This window comes from Pleurodeles waltl, chromosome 4_1, assembly GCF_031143425.1.
Source record: "Pleurodeles waltl isolate 20211129_DDA chromosome 4_1, aPleWal1.hap1.20221129, whole genome shotgun sequence".
Taxonomy (NCBI): domain Eukaryota; kingdom Metazoa; phylum Chordata; class Amphibia; order Caudata; family Salamandridae; genus Pleurodeles; species Pleurodeles waltl.
The window spans coordinates 844,493,004-844,513,418 of NC_090442.1; the positions used below are offsets into that span (position 1 = coordinate 844,493,004).

The window sequence follows — 20,415 nt, forward strand, 5'->3', positions numbered from 1 at the left end:
CAAAGGAGAAAACCTATTTGATGCAATAAGTGTGGGTCGTCTGAGAGTCTCTACAGAGAACCATCTCGGCCATCTCAGCTAACTCAACTGTATCAACTAAGCCAAAACACAAGTCCACACCCACACTTTGAACTCTGGACCCCTCCCATCTTTCTGTGATAGCCAAACTCGTCTAATTGAGACTTAGGAAGCACCCTAAAATATGTCCTTAACAAGGGGGTGACCTTTGGCCTATTGGGACGCCTACACTTAGATGGGTCGTAATTCCTATCTCTACCATGGACTCCTTGCGCATCCGGTAATAGTTTTACCGCTACCTTAACTTGGAAGTCCTTTGCCTTTTCTTTGCTCCCAAAAATCCTTCTCCCACTTATTAAGGCATAAACTAGGCTTCTCCCTGGATTCCTCTGCACCCCAGGCTCTTTTAAAATGATTTGGGAGCCCTCTTGAACAGACCTCTTACCTCCAACCGTAATAAACCCAACAGGATCCACCTTCTGCTGCTCTGATAATGTAGGTGAAAGCACAGTACCTTGAGCGTCCGAGCCTGTGTCCTCGTCAAACCTCGTCAGGCTACTCACACGACTTGGGCAGACTCTGTCGCTGCTGCCTCTCTGCCTCGCTTGAGGTCCATCGCTTCTCTCCCCCAGGGCACGCTAGGCCAGACAACCTGGAACCTCGGGGGCCCTCCACCTTGACAAGCCCTTCAGAAGCCTGGGTAAGTTAAAATTGCTCCAGCCGCCATCTTTCCTCCTGTCTCAAAAGCCCTGTTAAATGCCGCCCACAGAGCCCCTCCACAGCCCGCTTTCTAGCCGGTCGCCATGTTTTGCTCCATCTACAAGGTGGTATATTGTCCCTTCTTGTTTAATCCTGTGTTGGTGGAAGCTCCTAAACCAAAATGATGGGAGCTGCCAAAATATAAGGAATTGGACAGGAGAACTTATGGAAGTTCCACCTCAGCCAACACACCTGTTCACCATTAACTCGCCACTGGCGTGTTCAGCCCTGCTGTCCTTCCAAGTCTGGCCGGGCTTGTGCCCGATGTACGAGTCAATACTGTTAGTATTGTTGTCTATGCTGGCCACAGCACATACTTTGTTGCACCTTGGACTAATGAGGCCCTAAGATCCTCTGGGACCACAAAGATATTACTAGCTATGTCTCATACGATAGGTGAATACCAACCTAGTAAGCAAACTGCTTTGACGGTTTTAAGTGCAAACTTGCAGAAGAAAACAGCCTCTTCCCAAATACCTCAATTCTTTCAGATTTCCTGTCTAGGGGGAAGTGATAATGTAGTAAAGATGCACATAGACAATATATTCCAGTTCAAATAGTTACAAAAAGTGATCAGATACCCTGAAGTGCAGAATCTATCCCTCAGCCTCCTCCCCCTAAACAAAATTACCTCTCTCCCCAGTACAGGACGTTAGGAGCGATCTGATGTGATGGAGTTCTTTGTTTGTTTCATGAATGGGTAGAACGAACGTTCTCAAGATAAGCATTCTCCTCTGACTGCTATAACTCTTCCAAGGCTTACCAGTTCTCAATACTCAAACAGGATATGTTACAACTTCAAGTATGTGACTAGTTCGTATGGCAGAAGGTAAATCTAGAATAGCGAGAAGGGTGTTACAAGTCTCTAAGGAGACTGGTGGTTAAAATCTACCAAATAATCAGACATACTATGCTGCCGCACAACTCTGCATAACGTTTGAATGATCAATTAGGGAGACAGAGAAACATTAATCTACAATGGAAGTGCACATGACTGGTAGAATTCTGTGGGATATACTCTGGCTCCTCAACAAATAAAATTGTGGGTGGGAAATTTATGTAGTAGACATAACAAGCCCATCGATCCCCTCATTTCCCACCCAGATTACACCATTGCTCCGTAAACTGGAATTCTCCCAGGGCATGGAACACAAGCAATACACAGTGGAAATATTAAGTTGCTGGACTTATTCTTGCAGAAATCAATTACATCTTTTACTTGGTGCAACTGGACTTTAAGCTATTCAAGATAGAGACTCCACTATCGTCACATGAAACACTAGGTCTTTAACCAGTAAATAAGGAGGCAAGGACCAGGGATATGACTCCATTTGAGAAGCTATTTCCTAGCTATGGATATGTGAAGTGTCTAACTTCCATTAAATATAAAACACTGAAATCACTACCTGAGAAGCCTAAATATCAGTATGAAAAAAATGGGCTAAGTACTGGGTGTTGATATAGCACAAAAATGTGGGGAATTCTCTAGAACAGTGGTTCCCAACCTGTGGTCCGGGGACCCCTGGGGGTCCGCGAAGCCTCCTCAGGGGGTCCGCGACTGCTTAGAAAATTAAATAATAACAGATTAGATTCCCAGCTTTCAGTAATGACTTAAAGGGGGGGTCCCCAGATTCCAATAATGATTCAGTGGGGGTATTTGGGTTCCAGTAATGATAAAGTAGGGGTCCACAGAAGTCAAAAGGTTGGGAACCACTGCTCTAGGAGGAGATACGTAAGCTAGTGTGAAGAGACAAGATTAAGAGACGGTCCAAAATAACGTATAATTGGTAGCTTACCCTGCAAAAACTGAAACAGATGTTTCCCAATATGAACAGGCTATGTTGGAGGGGATTTGGAGAGGAGGAAATAGAACTACATTTTTGGTTGGCCCATCCAAGGATCACGTTTGTTGGAAAGAAATGCTAAGTCATATTAGGACGTTTACAGGACTCTTGATACTGTAGGAAAAGACTAAAGTAATTTTCAACATGCACTCTCAGTATTAGGAACACCTGAACAGGGGAGAATGGACAGTGATCACTTACACGCCCCTGGCAGCTAAACAAGTGGTGGCAGCAAACCATTAAGACTCCAGAGGGTGAGGGATGTTCTTGCAGGCTATGAACAATAATGGCTATAGAAATGAAAACGTACAATTTGAGAGGTGAGAGAAACCTATTTAAAGCCATCTGGAAACTGGTGATCGACTATTTTCAAGAGGGCGCCCAGAGACTGCATTGCCTTAGCACCATAAGGAAGTTGAGACTGAACTGGTCATATGAGGCTTAAGAATAAGGCACCAGCCTCAATGCCTCTGCAGTTTGAGGGTGAGACACTTGTCTTCGGGGGTTGCGGTATATTTGAATATATGTTGCTTCATGTTTTTGCCTATGCAGAATATCATTAAAAAGTAAATAAAAAAAAATCCAATTCAATAGGGAATTTGTGTTTGTAATAAATATTAAGGAAACATAACCTAAAGAAAAGTACCTTTGCACTGTCTGAGGTTCCTGTTGGCTAAATTTGCATTTGCTCTCCCACTTCTGCCAGCCAGTAATTAGGATTTGAATAGTTGTGAAAAAGTAGTGAGATGCCTCCCAAAATAAACAAAAAGGCTGACCTGAATGGATTATTTATATATGTATATATGTGTGTATATATATTTTTTTATACATCGTAACACAGCAATCCATCAGCATATCATACAGTCGCAACATTAACAGTATGCAGAAAGTCAGACAGTTGCCAATAGTATGGCTGTAAACAAAGAATAAAGGGATCAATACCCAACACCCCCTACCCACCCCATTGCTCTCGTTACATCTCAGTTGACTTGGTATTGTCATACAATCAGTACCTATTGCAATTTCTATAATTGTAATTATGGACACAGAAAGCAATTCGCTGTGGTTAGCTTCCCCGCCCGTGAGGTTCCATGTCCACTATTCCACACTCCCGGAAACCTATACATCTCCCAATCATAAAAGGAGTCAAGCACCTCCAATAAGTTTATCTATCCCTGACAGTAACAGGTGGAGTATCTGGTGTTCCTAGGTCAAGCAGCATCTGTGACCAAGCTGTTATGTTGTCTGCTAACTTCTCGTCTGTTCGAACATGTTTCATCCTAGCCACCTCCGCCACTGCCAGTTGGAGAACTCTCCAAGCGAGTCCCAATACTCTGGCGGAACAGGGCTGAGCCACTTAATAGCAATACAATGCTTTGCCAAAAAGAGTCCCAACAATATAAATTTGCGGCTTTGTTTTTTCCCTTTTGGTTCAGGGAGCAGCCCCAACACTATCACTTTAGGGGCACGCACAATTTTCAATGAAGTGGTTCTCTCTGAGGCTACCACTATGTCCCTCCAATAACACTAGTGCACTACAGTGCCAAACTACATTAAAAATGTCAGCCGAAGCCGCGGTACAGCCGGACACAGAGGAGAACATGATGGGTATATATACGATGAAGGATATTCAGGGCCAAATACGACTGATGAATATAATTGTATTGTATAAGCTTAGAGCACATGTTTGAGATACTAGTCTTAGCACCCTCGTACACTTGATTTCACTATGAGGCTGAAACATCCTCATCAAGTACCGCCTCCCACCTACTTTGTGTAGTCGGCATGACGACTGGGAATTCGTCTCTCAGTACTCTGAGAAATAAGTTTCCGCCCACCTCGCATGGTCAACAATGCAGTCAAGATGGCCAAAGCCGGAGGTTCGTCAGGGAAACAGGGCCACAAACTTCGAGCCGTCGTCATCATTTCAGCATACTGCAAGAACTGCCCTCCCACCCCCTAACTGAAGAGTCAATTGAGACTTTTTGGGTGATAAATTGCCCTCCAAGATAAAGGTGTCCCAAAAAATATATACATATATACTGCACCCCCCTTCCTTCCATTTCTTCATGGACATATCTAAGGCAATCCTTGCAAACGGCTGCAAAGACCTCACACGTGTGTTCCAAGTATAAGGGTCCATGGGGGTTATTACAACTTTGGAGGAGGTGTTAATCCGTCCCAAATGTGACAGATATATCACCAGCCGTATTACGAGTTCCATAGGATATAATGGACTCGTAATACGGCTGGTGGTATATCCGTCACTTTTGGGACGGATTAACACCTCCTCCAAAGTTGTAATAACCCCCCATGTGTTACATACCTGTTGCACTATATAAGGGGCTCTTTGCTGCGCCGCCCAGTTTCCCAATAACAGGTATGGCAGACTAGAATCCCCAGACGAACCCTGTAAAAGCCTCTTCTCCCAATTACTGTCATGGTCAAACCAGTGTACTGCATGCTGCAGTTGGGAGGATAAATAATAGAATTCCATATAAGGGAGCTCAATCCCAGCGCATTACCATGTCTGCCATAGCATAGGCAGGCTCACTCTCTTCCTCCTATTCGCCCATAGCAGGTCCAATATTAAACTATCCAGATGTGCAAAGTGGGACCTGGGGGACTTCATAGAGGGTAATCTGCAGACCATACAGGCACCACAGCAGAATAACTATCCTCACAATGGCTGCCCTACCCTTCAATGAAAGTGGCAATCTCTCCAAACCCTAATACAAGCCTGTAAGCCCTCCAACGCTCTGCCAATATTAAGATCATAGAATTTGTCAGCAGTATGTGCCAATCAAATCCCTAAGCATCGAAGACTAACAGATCCCCACAGTAGTCACGCACATGGGAGGATGGCAATCTGGTACCCGGCTAAGGCGCCCATCTGAAATAAATAAGACTTTTGAAGATCAACCCGGAGACCCAAGCACTCCCCAAATCTTCGCAGGGCATTTAAAAGAATGGGGATTGAATACTCAGGGTGCTGTACGTAAACCAAGACATCATCTGCACATAAAGAAACCACATTCGTAGTCCCCACCCCACACTAAACACACAATCCCTAAGGGTTCAGTGCCGGGCAAAGGAAAGCTGCCAATGGCTCCATTGCCATAGAAAACAAAGGGAAGGGGGGGGGGGGGGTTGGGGTGGGGGGTGACGGACCACCCTGTTGCATCCCCCTTCTCAACTGAACAGCTTCAGAAATGAGTTCCCCAGATCGCATATGGGCTGTCGGACGATCATATAAGAGCTGAACCCAGGAAATATATTTCAGGCAGAGGCCCAGTTTATTCATAACTTGCCATAGATACCCTCAGTCCACTGAATCGAAAGCCTGTTCTACGTCCCGGAGAGCAAACCTAATAGGGATCTCCCACAGCAGTGAGGTATGATAAATATGGGAAAGGCGACAAAGTTTTAAAAAATCATACTGTAGTGGGGGAAAAGAAAAATCCACATTGGTCTTCATGGATGAGGGATGCCAAATAAGGGAGACTAAGCACCGCCAGAATACTGCTTAGTAGTTTAACATCAACATTTAGAAGTGATAATGGCCAGAATGCAGCCAGATCTGTTGGATCTCTATCCAGCTTGGGGATCAAGGACACCAGTGCTTCTCGCATCGAATCTGGTAAACTGCCGCCGGTATATGCCTCTTGATAAATCGCTAATAATTTTTTTAGCAATAGGTTAATCTTATAGGGGCCTGTTGTCACGTGTCAATAGAGGGAGTGTGAATTTGTTCAGGAAGGCAGTCTCAGAATCTAATAGCATATTTTCGGGCGAGGCGTTAAGTCTGTCAAGGTGAGCCTTAAATACTTTATTAATTGCTATCTGTGTACATACCCGCTTGCCGGTAGCATCTACCAGTGGAGTGACTGGCTTGATGTCAGATTGTTGCTTTAGCAGGTGTGCCTCTCACCCTCCGCATACAAGCGATGACGAGAAGCCGTGTAAACATGCCTCTCCAGGCATCACCAATCAAGCAACGCCCGTCGGGTTTGTTGCCATTCCACACTGTGGCTCATGCCTGGAGATATCATTTTCAAGCTGGTGCTTGACACCATAGGCAGTCTGAAGGCAGAGTCCCCCTAAGCACTACCTTCATAGCTTTCTAGTCGCAGATGTCCCCCACTTAACTTCAAAGAATTGAGTAAGGCAGTCTCCGACTGTCCTCTCAAAGGGTAGCTCGGTCAAGGCTTCCAGGCACAAACACCATGTCATGATTACTGGTCTCTTATTACCCATACTCAATGTAACTACGAGAGGAGAAATATCAGATATATATCGGCCTAGATAAGTAATCGCTCTCACCTGAGGGGACAGTGTTTCGGACACAAAGCAGTAGTCCAGTCTACTGTAGGTGCGTGTTGCAGCGTGTAATAGGAGTACATCTTTAGAGTAGGGTTCCTATGTCACCAGAGGTCTTGTAACTGAAGTTCCCATAGAGTATCGACCAATAGTCCAGTCAAGTGAGGTCGTGGCAGATCATGTTTTAGTGTGCCGTCCAAAACACAATTACAGTCTCCTGCCAGTATGGCTTCTGCCATTAAGTATAGGGAGGCAGCCCGAACCATGTCCCCAAAAAAAGGTCCCACTGTCCACATTCGGGGCATATACATTCATCAAATATACTTCAGGGCTGTCCAGGGTTCCGAACACCAATACATACCTCCCTTCAGGATCTAGTACATGACCTTTGTGTTGGAATGGAACCCCATGGCCAACCCATATCAAGAAACCCTTAGCAAAGCCAGAATACGAGGTTGCATAAATTGGCCTCTCTGGTGCTTTTGGAGACTAGGAATACAGGCCCCAAAGGTGTGAGGCTCCTCTAACAGGGCTATCAATACGAGGTAGCATTTAAGACAGACACAGCAGCGCTTATCCAGTTGGTTCAAACCTCATACATTCCAAGATAGTAATGTGTAAGTGTCCGTAACAAGTACAGTCTAGTAAGTGTATCCAAGAAAGCCATCGTATATATTGTGACTGAGAAAAGCACATTTTCTGAAATCAGTATAAGCAGTAGACATAACCTTTCAACCAGTGAACGAAGAACCAGAAAAACATTCCCCAACTTCCCACTTCCTCTGGGCAATGACCCAACCCCTTCCAGTGTTAACCAACACAGGATAGAGGTAAATAGGCCCAGCCTAGTTACCCAGATAGATAATGGGAAAAATATATATATCCCTGTTAACCAATTATACAAACATGTCTGTGTACCATTACACTTCGTCAGAAGTCATCACCAAGCCAAACCATAAGGCAGAGCCTCCAGTGGCAACAACTCCACCGGAACCCCTGTAGAGGTATGAGGCCGGCCAGACCAGCATACCAGAGTAGGATACATACCATTTATCATTAAGATAATTAGACTATCACATGAGACCAGAATGAAACTAGGCAATAAGAAAGCATCACACCAGCATTACTGCCATCTAACACCTATGCAACCAGTGCAGTCTATAGCATTTCAAGGATCACAATACTGGTACAAATAACTCCGCATTCAGGTGTTAAGGTGGGCCATCTACTGTGGTATCCATATCTGAGACCGGATGGCTTCGCCGTTCTCCAAAAGTGCTCTGCCTGTAAATGTCATCCACCCCAGCAGCAAGAGCACTGTCAGATTGCACAATTACTCTAACGGTTGACACAGAGTATTGAATGGTACCCCCCCAATTGTTTCTGGTTCTCGGTCTCCCAGTTTCGGGAACGTGTCTAGATCCCAGAGCAGGGGATACCACATCCACCCATTCTCTCACTAGCTTCCTGTGGATTAGTGAAAAACTGGACCTTCTTGTTGTGAATTAGCCGGGACGCAAGTTCAGATCTCATATCCTCTTATTTACATCCATAAAGGATTTTCTTCCTGGGTATAGCTCAGGAAGACAAGTATCGGGTGCCCTTCACACTGTGGCTGCCCATTATTCCGCACCTGCTGCAGGATCATGTTGCGATCTTTATAATGAAAAAAGTGGTCAATATTCGCATGCAGCGGCATCCCGGGGCACAGAGGAGGCACCAAAGCCCTATGAACTCTTACAACATTAAAAAAGTGTGAGCGTTTCCAAGAAGGTGCAAGAGTCGAGCAAGCGCTCTAGGAATTGTTCCACCTGTCGCCCTCCACCCCTTCAGGGAATCCCACAAAGAATAAAAATTGTTTCTACGGGATCCGTCTAACACATCTTCTGCCCATTCCTCAAGCCACACAGTGAGCTTCTGGATGGAGGAGACTATCCTTTAATGCAGCTACATCATGGTGGAGCTAAACAACATTATCTTCTGCCACCCTGTCTACTACCTTATGCAGGTCCACATAAAGTAGACCGGCATCCACTGCCACAGTGTGTATCTAAGTAACCAGCTCTGTGCGTGTGCCTCTGATTTCTTTCAGGATATTGGCCATGGAGGGCTCCTGGGGCTCATGGCCATCCACAGCACTCCGAGAAGCATCCAAGGATTCCATACCCATCTTATCCCTGTCATGGGTGTCCTTGGTGTAGTTCACAATCTTGTTGACCTGTGACTGACACCCCCACTTGTCTTTCCCCAAATCACCCAAGCTGTTCCAGTACCAGGTCTAGGCCGCAGTGTAGGGCACACGGCTCTCAATACCTGCAGTTGCCCCAATTATGTGTTCGGCAGTCTTCGGTAACCTGCACACCAGCCAGTGCCCATGAGACGGATTGGGGGGGGGTGTGAGGGGGGTTGTAGTCAGGCCTAATGCTGTGACACATCCAGCCACGGCCAACGTCTGTGTAGTGGGGAACAACACCCAATCACAGCCTACTGCTCACTGTAACAAAATACAGAGGAGGTGCACCCCCAACCGCAAGCATGACAAACTTCAAAGAGGGATAAGTATACTGGCACGTTTCATACTCTGCGCACCAGCCTGGTCTCGGCCGCACTCCAAATGGGACCCCACCACCTGATGCCAACACACACGGCAAAGGAGACTGCTGTAGATAGGCCTTGGAGCTGCTGCTCCCCCTCAGTCCATAGTGCCTCCAATTGTCTGCTTCACAGCAGTTCCAGGCCCTGCCGTGTCTCCGTTAAGGAGGTGGATGTCTGTTGCTGTCCAGGTCAAGTCGAGAAGGCCAGGGGACACTTGTCCAAGACAACCAGGCATCCGGCACGGGGAGTACAGGAGGTCACAAGCCCTCCATGTCAGGTAATGTGGACGGGCCTCGTCAGCCACGTCCATCGTGTAGGCCGCAAGTCTCCCCGCCCGCCATTTAGTTATGACCAAAACAGCTCCAGTGCCTGGACCAGGCTGCTGTTGTCACTAGTCTCCTCGCACCACGAAGCCCGCACACCCAGTGCAGCCCGTCTGCCTTTTGTGGCTCAGCATACCAGCCGCTCCCCTCACCTAATCTCCCAGCAGGAACGAACAGCGCCCAAGCTGCTCGTTCAGTTAAGTGGAGCAGGTCAGGCCGCACTTCAGAGCCCATCTGCCCCGGCTCCACTCAGTTACCATCTCAAGTGGGATTTCAACACTGCCGACAATGTCCGGAGTATTCACTCAGCCGGCATACAAAAAAAAACAAAAAAAAGGATACTCGATTTCTGGTACATGATTATTTGCAAGTCCGGCCAGAACTTAAGAAGCACGACTACACGGCCAACTGGTTGGTCCCACCTGAAAGATCGTTGATGACGACTCTGAACCTTCCAGAATATTCAGGGTAGGGGTTGTGAGCATCTGGGTATACATTTACCACTGGAGGTGCAAATGAAAAGAAAGGAACAGAGGACTTAAAACAATTCTTGTGTTTTCTGTCTGGCTGCTGGAAAACTCTACTCCTGTTCTGCCAGACTTCTGCCTCTCGTTTTTTTTTTGGTGGTACAGGGGCTGCCTCAAATTGGATTTTAGTGTTAGAAGATGAAGAACACTAACATTACCAAAGTATACTCTCCATCCCCAGCCCTCAGAGCCTAAACATCACCATCTTTAAAATGCTTAAACTGGGTAGACTTTGCCCAGGGAACTTATAGTCCATTGGTTACGGCATGCCCAGTAGTTGTTCCCACCCGCCAGCTTGTGCTAGACATAGATTTGGTATCTCCAGGTACCCACTTCAGAACACTCCTAGACCTGATGAAGATCAAAAAAGGACTGAACCTGCTGTCTAAAACTGGAGAAGAGACTCGAACGTCTGGACCTGCTCTTATGTACCTAAGACAAAAGTGGACTTCAAGGGTCACAAGGGTGACCTCTAGAGCAAGCTAACAGAAGATACCTTTCCTGTAACTGCTGAGCTGATCAGTAGCAACCAAAGCTGGGTTGGACCCTGTGGCTGGCTCCAGCATGACAGTCTGCGAGTTTCAAAGTACATCCACCCGAGGTCCTGTGGAGCTTTTTAATTGTACGCCTGTGGTGGATTGAAAATTAAAGAACTTAAGTCGGAAAGTAAAATCTTTGACCAGAACAAACCTGGATGGTGCATCCATTGTGGTCAGCATCAAAATGTGCCTAGGTCCGGGTCTACAGCAACTAGTGACAATCATTGGCACTTCATGCTTCCTGGCTCTATTCCTGCATAAAACTCTGAAAATTAATCTTCAGTTTCCCTTATTGGATTTTCTTTTTCATTTTGGTGTCCTTTTGTTTGATATTTTTTTAATGTATTTTTCTAATTTAGTTTAGGATTTTTATTGTTTTGCATTTTGACTACTACTGTTTCGGTATTTCATAAATACTTCACAAATTAATATAAGTTACGCCTCTTTGCTCTGTACCATATAAACCAGCGGGTTGAGCTCAAGTTGATTTAGTGACTGAGGTTTCACCCAGACAAGGCCTGTGATTACTTTGAGGTTGGTAACTAAAGTAAGTGTGAAGTGTGGAAGAGCACATGTTTGTAGAAGTCCACAAATGTGGCTGTGCTCGGTTAGAAGCATTATGTAGCAAATCTACACTCCTTTCAATCTGAAGTATAATACATTTTCCACACAGCAAAAGTGGCTTTGGCTGCTCTGTTGGCCTACAGTAGTACATAGTTGATACACAGTTGGAAACCTGTAAATATCTTGCTTTCATCAGGCGAAGTTTCAAATCTCTGAAAATATCCAGTTTCTAAACCAGGAAAACATGGAGTACAGAGGCAGGAAACTAGGAATTATTTTCCCCCCCCCAAAATGTAAATTAAATCGCAACAACATTTGAAATCAAAAGAGGACTGTCAAGAGGACGACACTGTCTTTGTTGAGGATGACATAAGACTTTACAGACCACAGCCTTATGCATGTACTTCTGGCAGTCGTGACAAACCTGAAACATCCTTCCAAAGCCAACAAATCAGTAATGCAATAAACCCCAGGCTGATAGTATTCAGACAATAGTGGCTAGGCCATACTTGATATCCAATAGTTTAACTGTGTTTCCAATCGGAAGGCTAATGCTTGTAGTATAGGCTAAGAGGACAGAAAGCAAGAGATGAACAGAACATCATTTAAGGAAGTGTTTAGATAACTGAGATTTGTCTCCAGCGCACAACTGCAGTAATTAAACTGCTTCCTTTTGCAATGCTTACTGGTGTAATGTATTTTAGCACACACAACCAGAATAATTTCTTCTAAAATGCCTAGATGTGCACATTATAGTTTTCAGAACCTAGGTTTTCCTGTTTGGCATTGGCATGTATGGCTACAAGATGCGTCCCTCAATGAGGGATGATACTGATACTTTAGATTGGATGATAAATTGAGAGTGAGAGTCGACCATCAGGCCACAGAAGAGTGTGTTGCTGCAATGGAATACTGCAGTTGGTTTAACATGAAATATGGTGGCTATACTAGAGTGCCATTATACACAGTTTACAACCAAAACGTTAATCCACTAACAGCTATCAAAAGGAGACATCCATGCTTGGAGAAAACCACCCTTTTTGGCATAGTTAGCCCCAACGTTTTGCCAGGTTTCTGATGTGGCTTTGACTGTTAGTGCACTTGGTCCCTGCTAACTAGGTCCCCAGTGCCAGATCCCTTTCCCCAAAACTGCACATTTGTTCTGCACAATTGCCAAACTCTTTAGCTACCACTGTAAGTCCCTAGTAGTTGGAACCACTGATTCTTGGGGTAATAAAGAAGGTCTCTGAGAGCAGCAGCAGCACCAATTGTGCCATCCTCCGGGACCCCTCACCAAACTCAGTGTTGGTTCAGGCCAAATTGAAAACGCGACCTGTCACACACCTCTGTATGCCAGATTCCCTTTCACTGCACGTGCCAGGTGTAAGTCACCCCTAAGGCAGGGTTCATCAAGGAATATGTGAAGGCGTATAGTCATGAGCAGATATGGCCCTGCTATGCCCTTATAGATTCTGAGACATAGTAAGAGAACAGGGAAGCTGTTTTAAATGTATTGGCTGGACACTGGTCATTACGAGTTCCCCAGCTACATGACTGCTTCTCTGGATCCAGGGAAGTTTGGTATCAAATATTTCAGAATAATAAACCCTCGGTGACCCCAGTGATGGATTTATTAATAAATGCACACAGAAGGCACTTTAGAGGTGCCCCCTGAAAACCTACCAACAAACTAGTGTGCTGGTTGACTGGTCATGATGAGTTCAGCGACCACAGACACGTTTCTAGCCCCCCCAAGGTCAGAACCAGCACTCTCGAGGGATTAAGACAAAAACCTGCGCTGGGTGGAGGTGTTAACTCCTCACTCAGGCAGGATGGGCATTCCAGGGCAGGAAGCTTCAAAGGCCTTGCCGCCTTTGTAATGCCACCCAGGTCTCTCCAAATGGAGGAGATGACCAGCCTTCCTGCCATGACCCCACTTTTGGCAGCAGCAGACGAGAATATTAAGCAGATTAAAAGCTGTGCCCACTTCATGTCTGTCCCAACCCTAAGGTCGATGAGGTTAGGTGGACACCATTTTTTTAAATTCCTCCATCTTTCTTGGAAGGAATTAGTCCACTAGGGTTAGGGTTATGCCCACTTCTCAATGGAACTGGTCACAGAAGGGGTGTAGTCACCCTAAAGGTGGGCAGCCCACTGTCTACTCCGGCCTAGAAAAATCATGAAAAATGTTACTAGACCTGCAGGTCTAGTAACTTGAAAAAAATCTACTGACCTAACTGTAATGTACTTGACCAGTAAACAAGTCTCAAATTGTGTGATCCTAGGCAAATAGTTTACAGAGTCGCCTTTTTCTTCATTCTCACATATGACTGTACCTTCAAATATGGAAGCTTAGCATTTTTGCAGTACAAAAAAACCCTCTTTTGCTTGATTAAGTAGAATAAAGTTTGCTGCATGTATCGCAAGAATCTAGCCACAGCATTTGACCCATGAATTGCTTTTAGTTCACTAATAGCATTGCCATCAGGGCAGGTGTGTTTCTCAGTTTGTTTAAACACTCAATTAAAAAAAATATATTACTAAACCATGATGTGGTAGCATACTGTAATCTACACACACACACAATTTCCAAGAAATATCCAAAACCCTTTCCACTAACTTGCAGCTTTACTGATAACACTATATAGTGTAGTAACAATCTGTGAACATTGGGTTTCAGAAAACATATCCTTTGCACATCAACACGTAAAGTATTTTAATTTGTTTTCATCCTATTAAAATATTTTTTCATCACACAGAAATATAACAAAATGGCCTTTCAAAACTACTGATACATATTTTAAATATCTGTACAGTTGACTTAGTCATTTAAATGTTGTGCGTTAGGAAACACCTGAGAACCTTTTATTTCACGCTCTAAACACTAGGTCAGACAGTTCACCTTACACAATCCTGAAACTCTGCAGTGAGAAGGAAAATAATTGTAAGACAAACTGACTTTTGACCACTGTCTGAACACAGAGCAAATGTGATACACAAGATTTAAAGGCATTGCTTATTGCCCTCCACTTTCTGACTGAACAGAACACCTGTTCTTTGTCAACTCGCCAGAAGGGACGAATAAGTCCTGAAATAGCCTGACCTGATCAAATACGACTCGCCACAGCGAATGGTTGAGTAGATTTTTCGAGCCCTGCTACTGCATGGCACTCCCTGTAATAATCCTAAATTGAGTATTTAGGTGGCACCCTTTTAACCTAGCACTTAGATTTTGAGAGCCTAAGAAGACCCAGACCAAGAAGATTTGCACCTGCAGAAGAGAAAAAGAAGCAGCAGCTGACCACGCCGGACTGCCTGCTCACCTCAAAGGATTCTGCACAAAATGCCAACTTGTCCAGCCTTCCACAAAGACTCAAGTCTCCCATGGGAAGTGGACTGCTCTGCAACAAGAAACTCCGAGGAAAAGACTGCAGCTGCTGGAACCTCAGAAACCAGACATATGAAGTGACTACTGCACCTGACATCCACAGCCTGAGACGAAGCCAACCAATGGTGCCAACACAGTTCCCTAGCTGTCCAGAGACCAAGTCCAGTGTAGTCTCATCCATCTTGAACTTTCCCAAGACGTCTGCAGTCTCTGCATGCAGGCTCCCTCTCCCACAGCCTGGTGGTGAGAAAAAAATCTGACACCTCCAGCAACCACTGCACCAGTTGCCCGGATCCGACGTGGGTCACTGCTGCCAATGACATCCCCCGGCTCCTAAGAGCTTGAATCCACCCTGGGTCCACCCCTGCCAAACTCCCCGACAAACCCTGTAGCCTCAATACACAGGATCACCTAACCACAAGTGCTCCCAGACATGAAAACTGTATGCCTAAAGATACCACCAAAGGTGCACCTATGTCCCCAAGCACCGAAAGTCTACAACCTACCTGTTTGTTGTACCCAACTGGCTTCCCAGCCACAGCCTGCAGCCCATCTTCATGAGGACCAATTTCCCATAGAGAAAAATTGAACACCCGTCGCCTTAATGCACCCGGCTGCCCCAGTGCTGCCCAGTGTGACCTCCTGGTGTGGTTTTATTCAGTGCCCAGTACTTAACTTTGCTGTCCAAGACTGGGCCGTAAATCACTGTTAATCTTGTGTTTGTTGAACATTGTTTTTCTCCACAGGATAACATTGAGAAGAACTCTGAAAATTGCACTGTGTTCTTTTCTGAAACTGCAAAGTATTTATGCTTAAGTCTACTTACCTGATTACGAAGTTGTTGGGTTTGAAACAAAAATAATTGCTATTTTTCTAAACTGGTCTAGGATTAATTATTTGAGTGTGTGTCTCATTTATTGCCTCTGCGAGAACAAGAAATGCTTAGCAATACCCTCTGATACGCGTAACTGCTTGATCACACTACCACAAAAAAGAGCATCAGTTCTATCCACTATTGCTTCCTCAAACCGATTGGGGATCCACTGGACTCTCTGCAGAGTGTACTTCATTTTAGTGCACTCTATAAAAAGCCAGCGTCCTACAATGTTGTATTTTTACCTTAACTTAAAACTACTCTACGAGAAGTAATTAGACTTAAAAATTATTTCTGAATTTGGAATAGGACCATGAATAAACTAAATTGAGCAAGACCACATGTCAGACACTAGACAGGCTCCCCCCACCCTCCCTCCATTTCCATTTGCCATCTCCAAATAAATGTTTGCCAATGTGGACAGAATCTGTATTGCCTATGTATATGTCTGACTTGACTTGTGCAGCTAAATTCCTTTTTAATTACAATGCTTACGACGTAATCAAATCACTGTAACCTCTGGAATATATTTGTCCAATATCTCGTGAGTTGGTCATCTGCATGAATTCATTTTATGTATTCTGACTACAGGAAACAAATCAACTACAATACATATGAAGGCTAAATAAATAATATCTTATATCAGTGTATGAGCAAGCTTCCTCTGAATGGAAAAAAACCTTAATCTGTAGAGTCTGCTTTCAGGAGCCCCGTCAAACAGCCCACTAACCTGGGCTCCCCATCAATCCACTCAAAACAGACCAGATGATTAAAGGTATTTTTGAAACTTACTTCACTTTCATTCCTCAAAATAATACAGTCCCAAAGAGAAAATACAACTGCCTCTCCTACAGAAATACCTCTTGCAAACTAACCACGAAATAGAGTGAACCTAATCACTACTCTACCCCAAACATCTCCTCACCAGACTTCAAGGAGTAGAAAACCATGCTGCCATAATAAGCCTGCTATAGAGACAGATTCACATCAAGCAAGGATTGAAAACACTCTAATCTCTCCCAGTAAAATTTAAAATAAAATGTAAGAGACTGCATCAAAGCATAATGGAGGAAAGATCATGTTTACCTTCAAATGTTGGCTCATCACAATGCACTTTGCAGAAACCTGCAGTCAGCTTCCTTTCAGCTGTTTGAAGAATACTCCTTGCACAGACAAACGCAGTGAAGATTCTTGGGAGGCCAGGAAACTAAACACGGATGTCAAATCCGTAAACGTCTAAAAATGTACCACACAGCATTTATCTACAACGATCAATACTAACAGAACAACTGAAGAATATCAGTTTAAAGTGGCATTTGCTACTTTCAGCTAGTTTGCAACTCACTAGCTACAGTGTTTCTTTTATGTCAGAGCTTTGAAGTGACTAAGGTCTTGCACCAGCTTCTTAAATGCTCTATAAAGAAGATAATCCTAATCAGTGCTGCTAATGCTTAAGAAATTAGATTTGAGAGATTCTTGTTAGACTGATCAAAAACATCTCACGTTTAACTACTCCATTTGCAACAGATTCCTCTGCCCCATCTTTCAATAACAACTGGCAAAGGTTTAAGACGCAATCAGCTCACAAATCATGAATTAAATTAGCTACTTAACTTTGAATATTGCTTTCTCACTAATTATCATATTTACATGAAGATCATCAATACTCTGACCAGATTCCACTGAGGCATTAGAGTAATAAAGACCAATGCTTTCTATCAAGGTAGATTTTCTGCTTTCATCTCAGTCTACCACACATTGGTGGTTTGCAAGCCTCATCAACCCAGTGCTTTCAAAATGTTCCTGGAGCTGCATGTCGTAAGGGAATGAGGTTCTTAATTTATATGGGCGATGCATTTAGGGCGCTAAATTAGTTTATTCTGACATTCGTTTGTGGAGTTCAGCTGAAGGGTATTACTGGAAAATCTCATTCAAGATATAACATTTATTTTATTACTGTGATCTAAATATTTCTATAGTGGCAGAAAGGGAAATGCTGTTTGCCCTGTTAGTGGCATGTAGTACTGTAGATTCACATGTTGCGCATACTCCTCCCATCTAGTGTTAGGCTCGGACGTGTGCAACTTGTTTTTGTTCGGAGATGCCTTTTTGAGTCATCAGGTATAGGCACTCCACCCATCTCTGGTAATACACATGGAGACCGGCTCTACTGTTCAACTGTTTTTTCTGAAAGGAGGGGGAGTATGTAGATGGTGCATAGAGTTATAGAAGAGATGACCATGCAAAGCAAAGGTAAAAGGACAACATCATCTGCAACAAGGGAGGAGCATGAATGCGTGTTAATCTAGCACTACCTGCCACAAACAAATGTTTACAGGGTAAGTAACATTTTCCATTTGTGGAAGACACACATGCTGTGCATAGACTAAAAAGCAGTCCGCCCCAATGTAGCGGCTCAGCCTGAGAATTTTTCAGAAGATTGGAAAAGTGTACACAAGATAGCCCGTCAACATTAGCTTGCTGGTGGGCCAATTCATCCATACAGTAATGTAACGTAATGTTTAGTAAATGTATGAGGAGTAGACCATGTAGCTGCCTGCCTTGCATATGTCAGCTTAAGGAATGTTACCTAAAGAAGCCATTCAGGCCCCCTTCCTACGAGTGGAGTAGGATCGGGTGGGGTTTGGGAGGGACCAGCAGGGGTCTTTCGGCTTTGACCTAAGTGGCCTGTATGCAACTAATGACCCATTATGCCACACCTGCTTTAAAAACACAAGATTCCGCTCTATGATCTTGGGATAAACAGAGGTTGCAAACTTCGTGTAGGTCTGTCGCTAGATATTTTGCGTCACAAGACCGATGAGTAGGCAGGATTGTTGATTCAACTGACAAGGAACAGATCAGATGGCCTGGCAAAAACACTACATGGCATCAAGCTAGAGCTCGCAGAGACACCTACAAACAAGAAGGAAAAGAAATAATCTAAAAAAGGAGCCCATGCCCATTAATTAACAGAGATAGGTGGAGTTACTATACCCCATGACTTGAAAAGACATCTTCGAACAAAAACAAGTTGCACACGTCCGAGCCCAACATTGGATTGCAGGAGTATGCATAGCATGTGTATCTACAGCTACACATGCCACAAACAAATATATGTAGGTAAAACACCATTAATCCTCAAAAGTCACCAAAGAGATCACTCTGCTGATCAGTTCTAAACCACAAAATATTTTAACCGTTGAAGGTGAGGAGTAATGGTACTCCAAATCACATCACCACACCATGCCGCCTGCTTTTTTTCCTTCTGCCTTCAAAAGAACCAGTTCAACCCAACGCAGCCTGTCCGAGGAATGACATTTCAACCCAAATCAAACCATCCCTATTCACTATACAATAAACAAGAAACAAAAGTGGAATAGACATTTTGGCTTACTGTGGAACAGTGGATGAACATAAAAACAAGTAATATGTACGCCCTTGTTTGCTGGTCACTTACATGCCTGGAAGCAGAAATATAAATGAATTTTCTGGCATTTTGCCTGAAATGTATTTGATTTCTTCCAATTCTTTATACCTCAACAAAACGGATACCTATGACTATGCAAAAACATTAACTGGTATCCTTGGCATTCAAAATGATAAATTTGCATTGCTTATTACACAGGTCAGATATTGTTTTTTTACAAAGGTATACTTTTCCAGTCATTCCTGCAGGATTACACTCATATAGCCCAGGCTATAGAAACAGCTCGTCTTGGTCTACCAGGGATACAAAATATTACAGAGATCCAGGATGAGGTGGCATAATTGCCCATGAGGGTTTTCATCTTACCCTGTGATGCAGATTGCGAATGAGAAAGTGACTTTTGCAAACTTATGCACTGTGCCAACAAGCCTTCCTTGTATCCCTAAATTCACTCATCACCCCCCTTGTATGCCTGGATCATCATTATAGAAAGTCTTCCCTGTTCTCCGTTTATACAAGTTAAGTCTGAGTGGCACCCTATTCATCACTAACAACCTGTTGCTATTCAAGCAACGATCACCTGATGGTCCGTACCTGAAAGTAAAACTTAGGTGTGTTATGGGGTTTCAGGCTGAAGCACTGGACCGGAAAAAAAAAAAAAAAAGGTTGAGGCATGGGTAAATACCTTAAACAAGCAAAACTATTGTACTTGATAACTAGAGGTAGATCTAAGAATGCAGCTTTTGCAGCATCCATTCATCTGAAGGGATTTTTGCAGCAACTGCAACCAATTCCTAGCTTCCAACCCCATGTTTGAAACAACTATTGAATGCTCCTATAGGAGCTTTGCTCTGGAAATTACTCCGATGCATTAAGAACTTGTACAGCAGTGCAAAAGGAGATAGTAATTCACAATGCAAAATTATATTAATTTAAAGTCACAATAAAATGTGAATGCAAATAAACCAATGAGAAAAAAAATGAAGACAGTGTGGCCGTCAAGCATTTCAGGAAATATTCAAAAACATCAATTTGCTTCATGGAACGAGCAAGATACTGAGCAGTGATGTGCAACTAAGGTGGTCACCTCAGCACATGTTTTTCTTTTATATTATTGGTACTGTTGGCATCAGAAAGTGAATCCAAATCTGCAAGGTTTTGTACACCATGCATTATTCAGACATTAACTTTTACAGCTTTAACTTGCAAATGTAAAGTTATTTCTAGTGATAGC

The 20,415-nt window shown here is 43.9% G+C and overlaps 1 protein-coding gene across 3 annotated transcripts in view; it reads right to left on the reverse strand.

Annotated features, from left to right (window-relative positions):
* FRS2 (fibroblast growth factor receptor substrate 2) overlaps positions 1–20,415 on the reverse strand; it is a 289,441-nt gene that overhangs the window by 16,326 nt on the left and 252,700 nt on the right. The gene's annotated exons all lie outside the window — the stretch shown is intronic.